This window comes from Rhodnius prolixus, unplaced genomic scaffold, assembly GCF_049639745.1.
Source record: "Rhodnius prolixus isolate KJV_2025 unplaced genomic scaffold, Rpr scaffold_1, whole genome shotgun sequence".
Lineage (NCBI taxonomy): Eukaryota > Metazoa > Arthropoda > Insecta > Hemiptera > Reduviidae > Rhodnius > Rhodnius prolixus.
The window spans coordinates 30,802,530-30,823,937 of record NW_027411581.1 but is presented as its reverse complement, the minus strand read 5'-3'; the positions used below and the strand labels follow the sequence as shown (position 1 = coordinate 30,823,937).

Here is a 21,408-nt window from a genome sequence, read left to right as displayed (position 1 = left end):
TTTGTAGACCGTTGAAGACCGACGGTTTGAAGACCGAACCAACCAATGCCCTGAATCTCTCTTATGATGGAGATTATAAAATATCACCTTAAAGAACAACAGTGAACAATTAGTTTTGGAATCAAATAAAAGTCTTTTCAATGTACTCTTATGAGAACATTAAAATTCAAAGCGATTGTGACAAAACTTTACTCTAAAATGCCCACCATGTTTGGCAGTTAATAATGGGCTAGTCACCTTGCTAGCAAAGAAGCTTTGGCACAGTGTGTATTTTTCTGAGAGGCAAGGACAACATTGTGCAAGTGGTGTTAACAATGGCTGGCCATGACGTACATCTTTCATCAAGTATTAGAAGATTTCTGTCTGGCTCGTTTGTCTTCCATGTCATTGTTATACACTCCACGATCTACTTACTATCCTTTCTTCTACTGGGGCAGTTTCTTGGATAAAAGGATCACAATACACATATATATATTTTTTGTCTCTCTGCTACAAAAGGAATATGGCGTCTGCAGGCAGATTATCGAAGCTGATTTAGAAGGGTGTTTAAAAAAAGTAGTATAGTCGATGGCTACCTTCTCTAAAATGGTTATACCTAATCTATAAGATTTACTAGTGATAGGGGTGTAGTACTTTGACTGCATTACCTTCGCCCCAGATAAAATCCTATCCTAAATACACAATCACAAACTGTCACTCCTTGCATTCATTGCAATGAGGAGGAGCTTCATATTAACCACTTCCCACTTAAATAAAGCTTAATCTTTCATAACCTAAATGTAAATACTAGAATACCCTAAAAATTTTGTGGACAAACAGAAAAAAAAGCAAATTGGCCCTCAGTATGCACAGAATCCTCTTTTAAAATTGCGCGCAAGTTCCGTGGTAGGCCTGCACAATGCCTCTTTGTTGCAAGAGCCAGGCACTCTTCAAGAATCTGGTCCACAGTTAGCCTCTCCCTGCAAATTAAGCATCTTGGACCTCTTTCACCAGCCATAAGATGCTCATGTGTTACACGCGTGTGTCCGCCTTGTCAGTACTACCGATTTCCACCGCAGCAGGTTCTCAACTGGTCTAGTTCGTACGAAAGGCTTCTTTCTATTTATCATTTGAGAGGTTCCATAGATTCTGCCATTTGCTTACCATCATTTTATTCATGAACATTTTCAGATCATTAGGACACACTGGTGATGATCATATCTATGTTTCAGAGGCAGCACTTTTTGCCGCTCTAGCTTGTTGCTGGACATGCCTACGTGGCCTGGCACCCCTACAAAAACCTTATTTTTTTCCCCTCACAGCGAATAACTTAAACGATAATTTAAAACTTTTAATGAGCATTGGATCAGATGAGAACTTGTCTCGGAGAGCCTGTAATGCATTTAAAGAATCGGTTAGCACTAGTGCCAGGGCCGGATTTTCCTATAGGCTAACTAGGCTTCAGCCCAGGGCCTCAAGATCAAGAGCCTACATTCAAATTGTTATTCAAATTACGCTATTCTAAAAACAGTGAACACTAAAACTCTTTTTTAGTGATGTAACAATGCAGTGATGTATTTTATTATCTCTCAAGTAAGTTACAAACTTAAAAATGGGAGGTGAAAGGGCCTCATAAGTGGAATAGCCTAGGGTCTCTTTTCATCTAAATTCGGCCCTGCCTAGTACCCTTTGTTTGTTTTTTTTTTTTTTTCTGAGATCAGTTTTAAGGCCTACTAGATAGCGTACATTTCTGCAGTTTAGTTTTGGAGTGCCCAAATCTTGATGATTGCCTCCGTTTACTCAGTACATCCTACACCGCTGCCTAATTGGTCCCATTTGTAAAGATGCTCAGTATTAGTATTGCGTCCAGATTTACTTATGGATTCACCAACATGAACTTTAGGAGAGAAAGTACCAATTTTAGGAAGCTCAATTTGCTTTGTAGGACTAAGTAGAAAAGAAGAAGTAAGTATCAGCTTCTAATCTCCTCCTCATAAAACAAATTTATGCAGAATGTAATAAAGTAATTTATAAATAATTCGCCGCATTTCAAAATTAAAAGTATAGGTACTTACTTCTTGCTAACAGTTAATTTATTCATTAGATTTTAATATCTTTTTGCTGCTTTGTAGCTAGCGTACTACAACCGAAACTTTTTTTAAGGCGCGTTTTTTCTCTTTTCAGACAACACTGTCCATCATCGGAAAGTAAGCTGTAAGAAGCTCCTCAGAGGCGAAAATCTGAAGGACTGCAGCTTGATTCGAACCCGAGATCTCTGCGTTTGAATGCAATATACATTAATCACTGAGCTAACCTTACGATCAAAACTAGAATTCATATCAGAATATCTAAGATTAATATATCTGTTTTCCCTGATTAAATATTTTTTGTTTAGTTTGATTCATTTCAAAATTGATTTCAAGTTTATAACGTAAGGGGGGTAGGAGTCAAACTTAATATTACTAAGTAAACAATATTGGCCGGAACACAAAGAGAAGTTAAGTTCAACTTAAATTGCTTCACATAAGCGACAGATGTTATCTCATTTGATGAGGGTAAAGTGGATAAAGCTGATAATTGGAAATTAACAAAATATCTGGATTCCATTGTTATATCTATGGTAATCACTGAGAGACAACTTCGAATTAATTTCTATTTTGTGATCAAATGTAACGATTTTTCCACAATTTGTAAATAGGAGATAAGCGCATTGATATCAAAATAAGCTTCTCGAACTCTCCTCTGAAAGGAAAATTGGAGGGTGTCACTTTCCCTTCTTCCTGTTCTTGTTGATGGTAAGCGTGTTCGCGAGTTGATGACAAAAAAAAAATCATAAAAAATCTTAAGTTTTAATTTTCAAAAAGGTCGCGTATTAAAAGTTCAAAATAAAGATTTTAATATTATAAAAATCAGCAACAAATCAGGTGGTTAGTTCATTTACAAACTTAGGCATAATGCTCTCAAATTCTGGGATTTTTTCATTTGTCATGTAAAGAATAGTCTCACAAAGATAAACAAGCATCCGGTGCGATAAAATCTTTGTTAGTAAGCACTAAGTTATTTCTAGAAGTGCCAATTAAAGTTAAAGTCGATAACATCATCTGCCCAACTTACAGAAGCAAGAGTTTGGGCGCTAAGATTACATAGCAGATTGTAGTAATAAATTCAAAATATTTTAATCTTTATTTTGTTGATTTATGGAGACAGCTCGGATATATGGTTAGATCGGAGATGAGTAGAGTTAAGTTAATTTACTGTAAAAAGCTAGTAACTACTATTTTTACCTTAGGTTTATGCATCTATGTAACAATCAACGTAAAGTTACCGAATGGATCCTAGTTGTTCAGTTCAAACCCTTTAAACAGCTGTAGTCCTTTTTCCAGCTTGCCTTCAAGGTACCTCGACGTTATTACAAGTCAGTACAACTTGGGTTATGAAAAATACATAATTCATAATTTTATTTATCGCTTATAGTATTTGTGATAAATTAGAATGATTTTCTGCAAAAGTATTTATACAAATGTAAGTAGTTAAAAAATATTACGGTGTATTGGGTTCATATTGAAAGAGAAGGATCACATTTAAGATAAATACTTTAGCAGAATTACGTCTTTTTTAAATTCTATTTTTATAAATAAAATAAAGTAATATTACTTCATGCATCCTTCTGAAAAATAATCTATGCGCTGTGGATCCGTAAGGCTTTCTTATATAGGACAATTTTATCCTGCATTTATCATTTTATCATTAATTAGGATTGATTTCGGATTGTCCTACACCATTAAATTACGTTTCAGGAATGTTGGAATTGTTCATTTAAGAATTCAGCTTGTTAAAGTGGGGAATAAACAATTCTAGATGAAAATCAAGAAACTAGTCCTCGTGTTGGAATCCACATTGTGTCAGATTTAAAGAAGAAGGGTGCTGGTTAAATTTCAGTTAACCAGTTAACTGTTTATGACGAAGATATTCGTCATGAAAAAAGGGTAAAATTTTGTGTTATGATGAGTATCGTATATTCGTCATACGTTTTCTGTAGTGACCATCGGCAGTTAATTTTGCAATTTTAGTTAAAACTAAAATATATTCGTAAACTGCAAGAAGTTTGGAATATTTTGAGGCCATGTCGAAATAGAAAGAACTAATAGAAGATATAGTATGAATTAGTCTTCGTAAATGTATCCTTGTCTTTCATCACTGAATCAATAACGAATTCATATATTGTGTTAGGCTAGACTATGCAGTAAGTGGCGCGCCTGGTAATAAAAAACGGGATGAGGATCCTTTTGTTCCCTATTTACCTGTATTCAAGAGGCGGAGCTTTTTTTTTGGCTCATATTTTGGCGGAGATTTAGGGATCATCCAAATTGCATCGCGGGCTACTAACCTGCCAAGATAGTTCCCTGCATAATTATTTGTATTTTATCATCTGGTCAGGGATTCATTTCCATAAATACCAGTCTGTAATGTTGCGACCTACTCGGTATAATTGCAGCAGTGTGCATTCTTTGTGATTTGGTATTTATGCAAGGAGAGTATTGAGTGAGCTGTTTAGTGGCACCAGGTTTTTCCATGTTTTATGATTATTTGTCGGATTTCCTCAAAACTCTTTATCATTTGAATGCGTATTTGAGATAATAAGGTAATTTAGAAAATATTTTTGTCCGATCGAAGAAAGTAAATCAGTGTGTAGCAAGCTGTTACCAGAGTGCAACGAAATTTATTTTTGATGTTTTTGGTTCCTATTTATGTTAATATAAATAAATGAATAAATGTACATGAAATAAATAACGAAAACAAAATATAAAAGTCATTTCATTGCACCCTAATTTCATATCAAACAACTCTGGGTTTGACGAATATATTCGTCATCGCTTAATTTGTAGGACGCACGTAGAGGACACATTTTCCAACAAGGTCGAAACAGTTAACTGGTTAAAAGTATTATTTCTTTAAAAACTGAAGAAATTTAAATTACCCAGAAATATAATATTTTCACGATGAATTTTAAGCTACATGAAAGCGTAGGTGTTGTCAAGGATTCGGGAAAACAGGAGTTTTACCGAAGTTTGTTGTAACTTCAGCTAGAATGTACTTCTAATTTCGTAAAAGCCTCAAAAGTTTTCCAACTAGCAAACTACAAACCACCAGTTAACTGTAGCCTCTTAGTGACTACCAATACTGAACTCCACCTAGCTATACTTACTTGCCTAGGCTATGTCATGTTGGCATTTTAGACCTACACTAAACTGCAGAGACATATATGCACATACTCACTTACAGGTATGTACAACGAACGTTTATTTAGTTGCTCATCCAAGCTCGTTTTAACATTCTGCAACTCTAAACACTTGCTCTACTTAGTTTTGGCTGGACAACTTTCACAATGACTTTGTTAAATTAGACTTAAATTATGCACGCGGAAAGTTCAAGGAATTTTTGCTAACGTTTAGTAAATTTAAATATGGTATTAATGAAGAGACTTTAATCTTTACCTTGTAATTAACTTCTTATAAATGAGCAATTTAGGTTTATGGAACTTTATGAAACTGTTAAATTTTTTAATGTTCAATTTGTAGTTTGTGTAATTTTAATTCTACAGAGTATCAACTGGGTTAAAACAAAAAGTTAAAAGTAAACCTGTTATTCCAGGCGGCTTTACATCCAATTATCTGTTGGGTGTCGTGGTTTCTTTACTATAAATCCTCTTTTTTTTAAATAAAAAAAAGTGCGAATTTGTACCTTTATAGTCTAAAATAATTGTTTAATCTTCTTTTCTTTTATTTATTTGATTTAAAAAGAAAAATATTTTAGTTATTACTATAGCTAGCTCAATCAGTGACGCAAGTAAATTTGGTCAAAGAATAAGCCTGCCTAAATCGACTTAAGAGAAACCAGCCAGTCCTGTATTGCTGTCACTCCCTTGCATCCTCTCACTGTTTCTGTCAATCTGTCCATCCGTTTCTCAGCTCTTGTCCATCTGTGCAAAGCGCGAATTTTATATTTGAATTTAGAACTTGGGATTTAATATTAACGACTGCGCTATGTGCGCAGCTAGTAAAAGAGATGATGTGCACAAATATAGGACCGTGAATGATGGTCATCCAGTTATGGCCACCCTGTGTCCAACAGAACTGGATGGATGATGTGTAGTAATGCTGGCAGAGAATTTGGGTGTGAAGACAAGTTGTTTGCTGAATTCGGTAAAAAGAGATCTAGAAACTTCAGAAACCAAAGGAATGATTGAGATCTTTATGAATAGTTAGGTAGATAGTCTAATGAGGAGCGTTTACGATATGAGGCAGAGGAACTTAGATTGTAGTCCCTGTATTCTGTTTATGTTTGATCGTTCAGCTGTACCATAGAGTACGAGTCCATATGGGGGCGAGCCTTTTATTAGCAATTTGATAATAAAATAATTGTAAATAATAATAAATTTTAAAGCAATTTGCTTTCGTTAAGTTAGTTTTGCAAGAATTTGAATCCTTGTTGAGTTCAATTTGTTTTAAGTTCCTATACTCGTATACTCAAATGAGTCTCTTATCAAAGAAACCTCAAATAGCCGGCTGATGAAACAAGACTATTGTTGAAAAAGGTAGAGTAGTTTAAGCGAAACTGTGATAAACTTGAATTTAGCCTCTGCTGTAGTTACGCTGTATTAACGCTGCAGTAACAATGTAGTAACGCTGTGGTAAGAGATTAGAGATAATATTGATGAACTCAAAAACAGAACAAAAAAGCACAGAAACTGTAAATTTGATATTCAGTTTAAATTCGTTTAACACACCGGTTAACTTTGGAATAAAATCAGTCACCCGAAATTGCCATTATCGAAAACACCGCCCACGATAACCAGTAATTGTATGAACATCTGTAACATTTATTCGAATCTTTTTCAAACAAAAATTCATATTAGGGGATTTTCGAGTGCGGTCTCTTCAATTTGCCATTTCAGTGTAGTGTATTGCCTGCCTCACCGCCTACGAAATATTAGTATTTTATTTATTTATTTCTGTATTGTAATACAAAGTAGCACGTTACAGAAAGAGTTAGCATTTTACTGTACTATAAGAATTAAGATACAAAAGTAGTTGAACTAAACAAACTTATACTGAAATTAAACATAATAAAACTGTAGGTGAATTTAAAACGAAAAAGGGAAATGTCACTCAATAATACTTATACTGTTCTTTTCTTTTGCTCATAGTCAAAAGGAAACTAAATAAGTGGTAGCTCTGGGAAACAACATCAACTTATAATAAGCAGGAATCTAGGCAGTACAAAATCACAAATTATTCGTTCGCATTACCGACTAAAGTAACATTATAGTTCTAGTGAGCACAGACTGGACATTACTCTTGTAGCAAAGCACTACGTAGTCTCATTGCATTAGTAAAAAAGTTATACACATTAAATACTTGAGTTTACGAAATATTAGTAGAAATTAAACGTGTAAGAGAACTTCCAAATTTGGAGTAAATTAGCTTATTTGAAGTGCTATTTTATTGAAGAGGTTTGCAGCTTTTTTGACGATTTATTTCCGAAAACAGTGCAACGCTTTTATTTACACAAACATTCGAAACACTTTTGCTGGCAAATTTTTTTCTTGCATTCTTAGGGATGGATGAAGTAAGGCTTACATCTAAAATGTCTAGGCATTATCGGCTCTAATACTTGTATATTTGACAATGAAATATCTAACCAAAATTTGGAATAGAAAAAAGTCGACCAGAAATGCGGTTTTTCAGAGTCTTTTTTTTTTCTTTTTTTTTTTTTTTTGCATCTTCTGCCATTTTCTAAGGAGTTGCCGCAGGAACTTGGGTAAAAAAACCTGTGATAGGGCCTGTCGGTCAGCTTTGAAAAAAGTTTTGGCAACTTTACAGCCCTGTAACTCAGGATCCAGTTGACATATCACAGTAAAATTAGTAAAATTATATAGTGGTGGTTCTAGGGGAGTCACAGCTCCGTCACCTTTCCTTCAAAAGAAATACGAGGTGTGGCTATTAAATAACGAGACTTTTGCTGTAAAACATTTAATTTTAAATTTATACATATTTAGTTATTATCACCTTCAATATACACCCCTCCCCTATCTCTACAACGCTCCAAGCGAATTTACCATTGTTCGAAACAGTGCTGGAAGTCTTTTTCTGCATGACGCGTACCGCTTTTTCTTTCACAGCTTCAACGGACTGAAATCTTGTTCCTTTCCATGCAGATTTGACTTTGGAGAACAAATAAAAGTCACATGGGGCCAGGTCAGGTGAATAACGGTTGGCCTAAAACTGGGATGTTGTATTTGGCTAGGAACGTATTGACAGACAATGCAGTGTGAGCCGACGCGTTGTCTTAATGGAGAACCCATGACTTGTTCTTCCACAAATCGGATCGTTTTTTTCCTTACTCTTTCACGGAGTTGAGCAAGCACCTAACGGTAGTAATGTTGATCAATTATAATCGATATTTTCATCCGTTTTGGACGTGGATGGGCGACCCGGGTGGTCATCATCTCCGACGTCTTCTCAGCCATCTTGGAAACGCTTGAACATCTCAAAAACTTGCGCACGTGATTAACATTCATCGCCATAAACTTCTTTTGATAAAAGATAAGTTACAGTAGCGGTTTTACCCAGTTTCATGTGAAATTTCACGATAATTCGTTGCTCTACTACATGTTTTCGGCAAAACGAAACTAACACCTCTTACCCAAACGACGGTTCCGGTCAGACAGATTTCTCTACAAACACGTGAGACGCTGCAATCGAAAGAGAAGGCTTTACGCTGCACAGCTGTCGGTCGTTAGGATTTGGCGCATGCATAGTTCTTCTGTAGCAGCTTCAGTCTCGTTATTTAATAGCCACACCTCGTATTGTACACAGTGAACATGTCTAATATTGATGGCATCTATCTTATTCGAGAAAATTCCAAGTTTTGGTAGAAGAAGTAGTGTGGATGTTCTCAACGGGATTTTTTTGGATTGTTACCCCGCCTAGAATCGAGTATCTCCCTAGTTATCTAAAGTAATCATGACGGAGGCAGGTAAATTCTCAATTTTCGAGTGAAATAATTGTTTTGAATAAACTTAATAAACAATTTATTCCAAATCATTGTTAATAATGAATGGGTAGATGAGACATGTTGAACGCAATAGATCTAATTAATTGAAACATGTTTCACATTACATATGAATGACTGCGTCACACATTCTCAGTTTATTAAAACAACGTGCCTTTCGGTATTAATTAATAACCGCTGTAATGTTCCAATTTTCTGACAGCGTAAATTCTCACCATGATTCAAGGAAATTATCCCACTTTGGGATATCATTGGGGCACCAATATTTGTGCCATTATACTTAAAGACCATCGGGAGCACGAGATATGTTTGTTGCTCAGTTCGAGGTTTTATGATTATTGAAGGAGTTTGTGGTTAACACTTTGGCTTTTTACCAATGGACTACCATTTTCATATTGTATAGTTAACATTTGAACTAGTTAGTTATGAGATTGAAAAGGTTGGGGACACGTAGAGAGGATGCCTGCAGGGAGTTTACTTAAAAAATTATTAATCGGAGAAATCAGGAGGCGCGAGAAGTTGAGGGCTTAGATTTTTGATGACGTAGAGGAAGATCTCCATCGGGTTAGAGTAAGAAGATGGCGCTTTAAGGCTACCGAACGGAACGAATAGAATACGAAACCGTACCATACAGATTTTTTGATGAGTATGTGACTTTTTAATGCTGGTCACCTGTACCAGATTACAGAATGATTTCCAGAACAGCAAATCACTGTCAGGCTTTATAGGTGCATGTCCATCATTACTACCTCCAATGAGGTACCTAGTAGTGGAGGAGTACGGCACAAAGGGCGACCCGTCACGTTTTAGTGTAAGGGTTTAGTTTCACTTAGAACATTTACTTTATTAGAATGTTCCAGTAATGTTACGAGTATTCAGTAATTGATTACATTGAGAGATCTTGGGAATGTAAATTTACAGTAACATTAGGTAGTCTATCGTAGTCTACCGCTAAAACTGGTTACTTTGTGAGAGGACCATTGTGTCTTTTAGAACAGGGGCTGCCAAAATTTTTTAATCATCGACCCCTCAATTCTTTGCTAATTCATTTATCGACTCCATCTATAGAAAGATGTTAAAAAAGTAAAAAAATTATGCGTTTCTTAAATGATTAACATTATTTTGACAAAATTAAATTTTTACATAAATCAATGATTGCTTTGCTTGATGACAGAATTACAGATTGATTGATTTATTGCTTTTTAAGTTATACACTTTACTAGCAAGAAGTTGTATTTGTGATGCAATAATGTTGAACTCCAAGTAATCCAAATAAATAATTAAATGCAAAAAGCGCATTTATTATAATAAAATTATTAAATTAATGTAATAAATTGCTTAAAAAGTACATTCTATTACCTCATTCACTATCTATCGCCTGCATATTTCTCCTTTCTCACTGCTTGACAATATCTCGGAGGGTTGTCAGAGGACAAATTGCTCCTCTCTTGTGCTCATCTTTTGCACTTATCATATTTACTAGATGCATGCTTGTGCAGTTGTAAATATGTCAATAAATAAATTTAAATTAAAAAAATAAATAATTTTTTTATTTTATTTTTAATCTTTTATTGTAAATTACCACTGCAACCGTTGTTGCATAAGCAAATATGGTAAAAGAAAAAAGAAATAGATGAAAATCATGAGTGGAGAAGGCACCCAGTGGTGTCACTCCAGTAACGTGCTTTGCTCTCACGATAAGAGAAGATCACGAGGCCATCTTCTCTTCAATCTCCTTAGAGGATTACTTGGTAATGTGGAGGAAGATAGGTGTTCTATGAGAGGGTTAGAGAGAGCTGCTGTAGAGGAATGAAATTTGAAGAAACGAGTGTTAGCAAGATCTATAATGAAAGGAATTTTGAGGTCATTATGGATAGTGAGGTTAGATACATAGAACGGAGCGTTAAGGAGTTTTCGAAGTATTTTTGACTGTATGCCTGGAGGCGAAGTGAGTTGGAACGTTTAGTCGATCTTCATACTTCGATGCCGTATGACCAAATAGGTCGCAGTAACAGTAGATGTAAGAGTCTTTTGTTATGTAGGGTTAAGTTTCGAACATTTGTCAAGTAATGAAATAGATAAAATAAATAAAAAATAAAAAGTACAGAAAATACAATAAAAAAAGCAGAACACATAATTATCAAAGAAAATTTGATTAATTTGCTTTGTTTGATGACGCTTGGTAAGATTAGCAATGTTTGGATTGAAATTTGTTGGTTTCAGTCTTAAATCGCCTCAGATCTCCACGTTCAGTTTATTTCACTGCTTTGTTAAAGTAGAATTAACATGATTGAAGCATTTCCTAACGAAAGTCGGATGTACTGTAATCGTATTATATCGTATTCGCACTTGCTGTCCATAAAGTTGCGATTGAATAGCATTAGTATTTACTAGATCTGATCGACCCCTAATTATATCGACCACTTTGATCATTCCTGCTTTAGAGGCTACAGTTTTAATTTATCTCTAAAAAAGTGGAATACAAAAAAAAAAAGTTTACTTTACTTTAAAGGTAATCTTGGACAATGAAGGAAGTGAAGAGGATAAACTAATGTGGAAGCGGCGAAGATTCGCTCGTCACCTGATAGTAACTGGGTTTATATTCTATTTGCATATTGACATTCCCTGATTCTGCCTTTATTTTTGAAAAATATATATTTGTGTGGCACTTAGTAAATTGAGAAATATATCCATTTCAGAAATATAGTCATTGAAGTAAAAAAAAAAAAAATGTCTGCTGTATAGTGAAACCAGGAATAACATACGGCTGAAAAACTAACAAAGGACAAAACAAAAAAACATTTAAAGATGCTGAAAATAAGAAAAGGAGAAAAGAGTATAACGAATAGGGCAGGAATTGAAGGCACTTCAAAAGGAAACTTTTTGATAGAGTTAGGTTGTACGCTCGGAAGATGATGGTAAATGGATCTAGGAAATCTTGAATTGATGGGCTTTTAAAGAATGTCGGTGACGAAAAAATGGGACCAGGATTTGTGCTGGTGGGGAACTCTTTGGTCGCCTTTGACGGAGCAGAATGAAGGAGGCAAGCAGAAAGTCTGGAAGAAAAATAAATACTGAAGATCTATGATCAATGTGAACTTAATACTATTTATGACAGTGAATCAATAAAAAACTCAATTTGAAAAGAATAATTTTATTAAATTGAATTAAAAGGAAATATAAAAAAAAAATGGAAATTACTTTAAATAAAAATAAATAAATGAATGAATTCCAAAAGGAAATGGAAATTACTAAAACTTGAATAATAAAAGGAAATACAAACAAATAAATGTTCTCTAATATTTCTTTTTTTTTCCCGCTAAATTAAATGTAGTGGAATTAGAACTAACTTATCTATTTTGCTTGAAAATATATACAATTTGCTCATTTCATCTATAATTTCCTTTTGAAGTAATATGTACAGCGATTTCAGATTAAAGACATGTCAATTTTAGTTTTTTTTATAAATGGACACTCCTTTTGAAAATCCGCATTGAACACACATTTTCTTCTTGTCATGGCCAAAAAATAAATATATTTAATGAAAAAATATTCAGCCAATAATAATTTCATAATCAAAATAAAGATTTTGAAAAATAAAATAGCTTCTTACCTGTTAGAACGTGCCGTGTTTTGTGCTATGCTATTATAGTATAGTTTAGGTTAGTTTAGTTATTAGTTTTTACATGACGTTTAGCGATCGATGTTTACACTAGTCGACTAGTCTACTCTATCGGTAAAACATGTTGTATTTTACACAGGGCCGGATTTTCCTATAGGCTAACTAGGCTTCAGCCTAGGGCCTCAAGATCAAGAGGGGCCTATATTAACCCATTAACTGCCATTTTTTTTTTTGAGAAATTTTACTATTTTTTTCAAAAAATATAGTTTTTTAATAACTCCAGTATTAAATAAATAGTTTTTAAACATTTCGTTTTATTAAAAAAATTAATTTTTTTGAAAAGTCCCATTTGGGTATTATGGCAACTACAGGTACAAAAAATCATTTTTTAAAAAACATTTGATCTTTGTAAAAACTAAGTATATACATCAACAGAGATCATTTTATTATTAAAAGGAAGTACCTAAGGGTTTAAAATATTAGGTTTAAAAAAAATTATTAAGAATTGTCAAATTTTTGAAAATAGGAGTGCCATTTTTCCGTACATTCTACATGTATCCCTACATTGCATTTCCTAAGTTTTCCACATCTTCATCCTCGTACCAATATATCTGCTCTTGCGGAAGAGAAAGGTATCCAGTAAGCAGGAGGAATAGAGTAAACTTACAAAGGCAATCTATAGAAAACTGGATTTTATGACTATTATTTTGGCAGCGTCAGATACACACTCACTTTCACGATATACAGCATTATGTCTTCTGATATCAGGGTTTCGAGCATCCGTACAGGTGATTTTCCTTGAAGAACCTTTTCTTTTTTCCTCTCTTTTTAAAGTTACCTTATTACCTTCAAAGAGTTTGAAGAAATCACTTCATTTTCTTCCAAGATGACCTCACAGGCCTATTTTTTTTTTGTGACATTTTTTAGCTTTTTAGGCGGGCAGGGTAATTCTTCATTGATACCTTCTTTAGGAAGATTGTTATGAATTTCGATACGTCCTGGTAGGTTCTTTGGGACTGTAGATTCTAAGACATTCTCATCACTCTCCTCGTCATCAGTCAGAGCAGCTACTTTATCTGGTGGTAACTATATGACGTCCATAACATCACTGCCCTCAATTCCATCATCAAATTATTCTAGAAAATAGGGATCATTTTCTATTGACTCTAAGTTCACCCAAAGTGAATTGTTTTGAACCCATAGCTGGAGAAACCAAAAAACTGATTTCACAAAAAATGTACCTCTATCAGCCATAATCCCCAAATGGGGATCACTAAATATAAGGTCAATACTCGAAACTAAAGGCTTCATTTGGGAAGAAAGCTATATGTTTCAAAAGTTAAAGATATATGGCACATATTAAACGCAGAAGAAGTTTTTAACTCCAATTCGTTGATATTTTTTTTAAATTGTGAACTCGGTCATAATTATTCTTACCGCTCACCTTGCGTGATGACAACTTCAAAACGTTATTGTTTAGTTAAAAAAAACTCTGGTTATTCCAAATTCACTTAAAATGATTACACACTGTTTCATTAACGTTATAGAAGGGTACAGTATCAAAACTTCCAATTCTGCCGACAGAAAAACCTAAATAAAGCCATGATCCCCAAATGGGGCTTATGGCAGGTAATGGGTTAAAGTCACCACATTTTCATTGAGACAAAGCGGGACAAAATGAGAGTTACAATTTAGTTATATATATTTTATTGTATACATTCATATACCTGCACAAAAATGTATTTATTATTAATTATTGGTAACTATAAAAATATTTGTAGCAATATTTGAACATCGTGATTTTTAATCAAATTAAATTTTTTATTTCAAAAAAATTATGATTTTCTTTCAAGGTCGTATTTTTGATCCGAGTGAATACTTTGCAATAGATTCGGATCATTTATTAAAATGTCGTGAAATATTTCACATGAATTGGTCAAATTATATTTTACACTTAATAATATAGATTTTAAAGTTTTAATGTTCAACTGCGTTTTTTCAGTTTGTCCATATTTTATTGATACTAGAAAAAACACGTTCTGTTGCTGCATTTGTTCCTGGAAGGGAGAGCGCGAATTCTACAATTTTCAAAATATTCACCTCATCAAAAAGATCATTTTCGCAAATATTATTTTTCGGAAAATGGTTAATAATAAATTCAAAAGATTTTTCCACATATTCCCATAAAATCTCCTTTTTTAATGTCACCCAATTAGACGACCCCAATGTACGAGACCTAACGACAATGATCGAACACCACCGAGTAAATCTAACTCGGTACATAGCCTAATTTAGTTTACTCTGCATGCATTTTATGTGTTTTTTAATGTATTTTTTATTTCTTTATATTCACCATAATACCTAATAAATAATAGGTAATATATTTTTACAGTACTTTTTAAATAAGAAATGCAGATATTTGCTAAAAAGCGGGACATTTTTAAAAATCGGCGGGACGTGGGACAGTCCACTAAAAAGCGGGACTGTCCCGCCAAAATCGGGACGTGTGGTCACTTTAGCCTACATTCAAATTGTAAGCAAAATTAAAATTACAGTACCTATTCTAAAAACAGTACCAATAACAACATGTTTCATTTAACATATTGATATATTATCACAGTAGTGATGTATTTTATTATCTCTTATGTAATTAACAAACTTAAAAATGGGAGGTGAAAGGGCCTCATAAGCAGTGTTCCCTCTAAAGGCCCTCTAAGCTGTGCGCGTGTGCGCTCGCACATAAATTTTAAACATAGCGCACATGAAAAATATTTGCGCGCACAAAAATGGTTTGATTAAAACAAAACAAAGAAATCGATTGCAGGAACATATGGATATGCTGATGAGAGTAAAATCATATATGAATGACGGAAACAATGTAAATTTAAGTTAAGTTTATGCAGAATGGTTAAAACCAAAAGGCTGGAGAGAGAAGTTATAAAATAAATGCCATTCATAAAAAATGTAATCCTTAATTGTAAAATTGTTCAATAATAAGCAATTGTGAATTGTCGTTCTTGTTTGTTTGTTTTGACGAATGTGTTAATTTAAAAAATTAGAAGCAGACAACGTTTTTACATTTTAAGTATTTAAATTTTCTTATTTTCCATTTGAATGGAAAAGGGAAGTCACAGTAATCAGCTAAATTCTGTTTTCACGACCTAATGATTTGACTTGACTTTAGGGTAGCTTTTTCATTGTGTTCCGTTGTATTGTATGTAGTACAAGTGGTATGCTGTAAGATCGAGTCAATGCATTTAAGTAGGAACAAAATTTGGCTGAATATTCACACTATTATTGTATTGTCTTTTATTATTATTATTATATGCACTTTTTTAAATTGCCGCAAAAAATTTGTTTATTTTAGAAAAAACTGCACACACCTAAAAAAGTGCGCACACAGGTCACAAAAAATTAGAGGGAACACTGCTCATAAGTGGAATAGCCTAGGGCCTCTTTTCATCTAAATCCGGCCCTGATTTTACTCTAAAGGTTCGTCCAAAGTTAATGTACACAGAAAAAATTTTTCTAAACGATTATTTGCGAACTTAATTATTATACATTTATACTATATTTTTACATTCAAAAATTAAATTTGAGTATAATTTAAATTTCATTGAAAACAGTACAAATAAATAAAAAACAGGACATTTATGCTAAAAAAAAAAAAAAAAAAAAGGACAGCGTCTTAAAAAACAGAACTGTCCTGCCAAAAACAGTACGAATGGTCACCGTAGGTATAGACGACTTCCCGAGTCTCAGCCTTCCCAATTTCGATATTTTTGAACTTACTGTTTTCTCGCTGGTTTAGAAACATCTTTCTAGTTGTAAATATTTTATTTCTTTGGTTACATATCCCAATGGTAACGCTACAAAAAGGTTTTGTAACTTTAGAATTTATAATTATTTGGATTTAATGTGCTCAGATTATAATTCTAGTTAGTAACTATGATGGCTATTTTCGCCCTAACCTACATACGATATCATTACATCTTTTCTTCTCCGTTTACATGTGTTGTTGGCCATTTCGCTCGTTGTAATTTTAATGTCAAATTGTTTTTCAGTGGTAGTGGTGCGAATTAATGGCGTATACCCATTTTCTGGTATTTTTGCCCATTATGGAATGTTATAGGTTTGCCCCTTTTGTAGGTTTGATTTGGTTTTTATAATCAGATTGTTGATACATTCGCATTCTCATGCAGAATGTTTTAATCCGTTCTGCTTAAAAATGTATACAACTTTAAACCCCTAATTTATTAACCAATAAATTCTGGCGAGTACTGAGAATTTTGTGAGTTACACTTTAATTTAAATTTCAAATACACTTGGAGTGAGAAATAAGGAATGAGAGGTTAAACCATGTACCCCATATTTAATGGCGAATAATGCGAGTTTAAACTAATATATGTATTTCTATATTATCCGTAATCCCACTGGCTTGGAAGTCTGCTGCTGAACTATGTATGTATATTTCTAATATTGTTGCAAACTGCTTTATAAACAAACCCTAAGCTGTAGTTTTTGCATATTTAATAAAAATGATGTGGCAAATTTGTCTATTATTCCAATAGATAATAATTTTGTTTGTTGTTTCTCAGAAATACGTGGATGAATTTAATTGACCAATTTATTGCTGCCCTTATTGCTGAAAAAATAGTATCTAGCCTTAATTGTTTGGTAGTATTTATAGTTTCAGAATTTGTTTCGTATTATTGTAACATTGCCGAATTGAATTTAATTATAATTCTAGTAGATTACTGTTTTGGAGGGTTTTAATTATTTATTAAAATAGTAATTTCTATTTGGTTTAGGCGTTTCCCACAATAGGCAAATTATTACGATTTTTTTGAGAAAAATTGAATTTTGAAATTAAGAGAATGGTTTGGAATGTATATTTTATTGTATTTGAATACATTTGGAATGTATTTGAAAGAGATATTTTCAGGGGATAATTTTTTCGTTTTTTAAATACTGGATAATTTTTCAACCCGTCCACAACTTAATTCCTTATATCTCAAGCGTTCTAATTTTTAAACACATGTAACACTGGAACTTTTATTTAGCTGGCTTTTTTTTTTTAATTTTGCATTCTTCAAATACACTGAACGGGGTGTAAACTGGCTTTAATTGTTATAAATAGCGCCATTAAGAATTAACGAATTATGTACATATTTAAAATTATCGGCTACAAACAAAACAGTAGTAGGATCATTCTTGAAGGTTGGCCAATGAATATCAAATTCTTTCCCTAAGTAGTTTACAGGGCTGCAATTTCAGAAAGATATGTTTAAGTTGAAGATTAAAAAAGAAAAAAAATTGTTGATAATATAAGGGATTAATTGAGCCGTTTATTTTGAAAGTGGCCTAACTCCATTTATCTTCAAATCGAGATATTTAAGGGTTTGCGTTTCAATGAATTTAAAAATATACGTATAGGATACTAATGATTCATACTGCTTAAGTGTATCTAAGGGTGTTAAATTTATAGTTCCTATTAAAATAGTGGCAATTATTAAGTGAATAATATGCGTTTTCTTATCAAAAATGGAGTTAGGCCACTTTCAAAATTAACATCCAGATTCATTATAAAATTTGAAGGTGCCCAAGTCCATTCAACATAATTTAAGATGCTTCAAATTGAAAAAACCATACTTAATTTATTTTACATAACTTTAAAACTATTTCTCCTTCACTATCTGAACTAAATGGTCTTGTTCTGTTCTTCCCCATGGGTGAAATAATTTCTACAATTTAATATTAAATTTTAAGTTTTATATTAATTAAACGTACTGGTTATTCAACTAACGCAATTGTCCAAAAACTGAGGTTAACTTGTTAAATACTAATTAATTAAAATTACTGCCTTCAGACATTATCAATAATATAATTATTATCTTGATTTAAGTATAAATGGAGTTAGGCCACTTTCAAACTACACGGTTCAATTATTGAACTCTGAAAACTTATGTGTCAAGAATTTATCGTATTTGCTCGGAATATGAGCAACCTGAAATGCTTTACTGATAAATAACAGGAAGTTGTACAAGTAACCATGGCAACCGGAAAAAATTGACAAATGGAGTTAGGCCACTTTCAAAATAAACCGCTCAATTATAAACTTGCCTTATGAATGACTTATAAATTTTCATTATAAAAATATTTAAATAAAACGTTTTCACGAAGGAACCAATTTTTCTTATTAATATGGTTTCAAAAATTCTGTATTTGTTTATTTGAAATAACTGTAACATATTTCTCATTGTCAATTCTTATATTTTAGACCTGAATTTTACGTGACCAATCCTTAAGAACGACCTTATTGCTATAACAATTCAAGTTTAACACGCGTATTAAACTATAAAGAGAAATTTAGGATTCAAACTAAATTGAGAATATCGTACTTAATGACTGGAATATTATTAAATACAAGTCTGAAAGAGCGTTATTAAACTTAACGCAAAAATCTTTATAAAATGCTGAGAAATTAGTCAGAACCACGGTAATACTGATGCTGAATGAGTAGAATAGTTTTGAAGCACTAGTATACTGCTAGTGACAAAATGGTTTTACTGAATTCCATAGTATTTATTCAAGTTGCTTATTTTAATTTTTTAGTTTTTTTTGGATATTTATTTGTATTTTCAATTTTGTGTTCTTTCTTTTGAATTTTCTATCTAAAAACGATGAATTAAACAATTATTTATTGTCTCATCTGATGCAGCCAATCACAAATTCGTTAATTTGATTTCCAATTTTTATGAGATGAGCACTAGATACTCTTCCAGTATCCTGGACGAATCTTTTATTTTAAATAAATTCCTGGTCCGAAAATTTCTGGATATAAACTATTCTTTATAACCTTTATTGGATTTTTGGCCATTAGCGTAAAAATAATAGAGTACATTTTTTTTTAAATTAATTTTTTAACCTTTGCCAATTTTTGTAGATTGTATTCTTTATTAACAATATTATTTTGTACTCTAAAAATATCTGAAAAACTGTATCGACGTGAACTTTCTTTTCTGTCTCTTTTTTTAAATACGTGAGGTTCTATTTTTTTGTGTTAGACATTTTTTAATCATCTATATTCACAAAATTTTACATATTGATGAATTCAGAAAAAGAATGGAGAGAAAATTCAGATAAACTCCACAATAGAAAAGCAGTGTGTTCATCGAAGAACGAGAAAATAAACTTAGATCCCGTCAGAGCTGAGGCTAAGAGCTAATCGGGAATAATAGAGTATCAAAAACAGTCCAAATTTTGATTATTATATTTTTTTTCCAGTGCAATACTAGCCTCCGGGCAGTGTTCTCTCATTACATACAACTCTGTCTATCACCATTTACTGAACTGTAAGGAGCTCCTAAGAGAATATCTGTTATATTAGAATAATAGGGTTAGCAGATGGATTCGAACCTGAGATATCCACGCGCTTACCCCTGAACTAATTACTTCCTTTCATTGTTGTTATATTTATTTATTTATTTATTCGTTTTGTGAATCACGTACAAAGAGTTGAGCAAATGAATACTCAAGAAAACTAATTCTACCAAAAACAGAATAAGTTAAAAAAGAAACTTTCATTAAATAAATACTAATAAAAAAGATAAATGAAACTTAATAAACTGTAAGATTACATCAAATTGGGATTAAATAAGCAAATTACAATTAAATCAATGAAGTCAATAAAGTTCGGCTCTTCTTCTCAGACATTCTTTTAAATAAATAAAAACATAATTCATGATAAATTCATCATTTGAACCTAACAGAGAGTATTATACAAAAATAACATCTTTTTAAATATTTCTGTCTAATTGAAAAATACGCTGGACAATATACGATATATGTGGCAAATCTTCATACACTTTCAAATCACATAACTGACAGAAAGTTTTTGGATTGATTATATACTTATTGGCACTGATTTTTAATGAAATACAGTATTGACCTGAAGCTCTTAATTGTGCAAATAGTCTTAATTACTGCTAACGGTACTTTTTGCAGAAGGTATTTTTTAGTTTGCAAACTCTAGTCATACAGACCATAATAGTAGAACTAAAATTGGAGCTATTAAGAGATTCTTTAAATAAAGTTCATATTTGGACAGTACTATAGGGATTATTTTCTTAAAAACAACGGGATCTTCTGCAGACAAGACAAGTGCTTGATCTACACACTGGAACAAAACAGAAAGCTGAGAGAACCAATTATATTTGGGTAAATTATGAACTTTGGAATAGTCCCTGAGTGGCTCAAGGCAAGCTTTTGGACATCTATTTCCATTCATGCTTAACAATTTTAAAAGCCAGTTGAGAGCCCTTTTCAATATGTTCATTATTATATATTATATCTCCTTAACAAAAACTTAAGAGTTTAAAATGTTAAGTATAAGGGTTGATTAAACGCCAAAAGGTACACAAATCAGCAAGTACCCATCATTTCATTTACACTTCATTGATATTAACTTTTCCTTCACATTTTTAGAATTTATTAGATGTCACAGACCCTTATGCTGGCCATTTTCATGCATAAAATATCACAAATCTGTACAAAATTTCGATTCGAATGACATTTCATTCATGAAAATCGGTTCACGCCTCGATAATTTGAAATGATTGCTATACTTCCTCTTATCAAGTGTAAGAGCAGATCGTCGCTTTAATGTTACGTAGGGAAGCCCTAACCCTATCAAATTTTATTAAAATCGGGCCAAGATTTACAGAGAAATT

General features: G+C 32.7%; 1 protein-coding gene and 1 long non-coding RNA gene across 2 annotated transcripts in view; both read left to right on the top strand.

The window, feature by feature from the left end:
- LOC141458594 (protein APCDD1-like) overlaps positions 1-21,408 on the top strand; it is a 1,087,769-nt gene that overhangs the window by 466,971 nt on the left and 599,390 nt on the right. The window lies entirely within an intron of this gene.
- Positions 13,205-21,408, top strand: part of LOC141458623 (uncharacterized) — an 81,359-nt gene continuing 73,155 nt past the window's right edge. Inside the window, exon 1 of the long non-coding RNA XR_012461081.1 lies at positions 13,205-15,194. This is a non-coding gene — a long non-coding RNA (uncharacterized lncRNA). The remainder of the gene's footprint in view (positions 15,195-21,408) is intronic.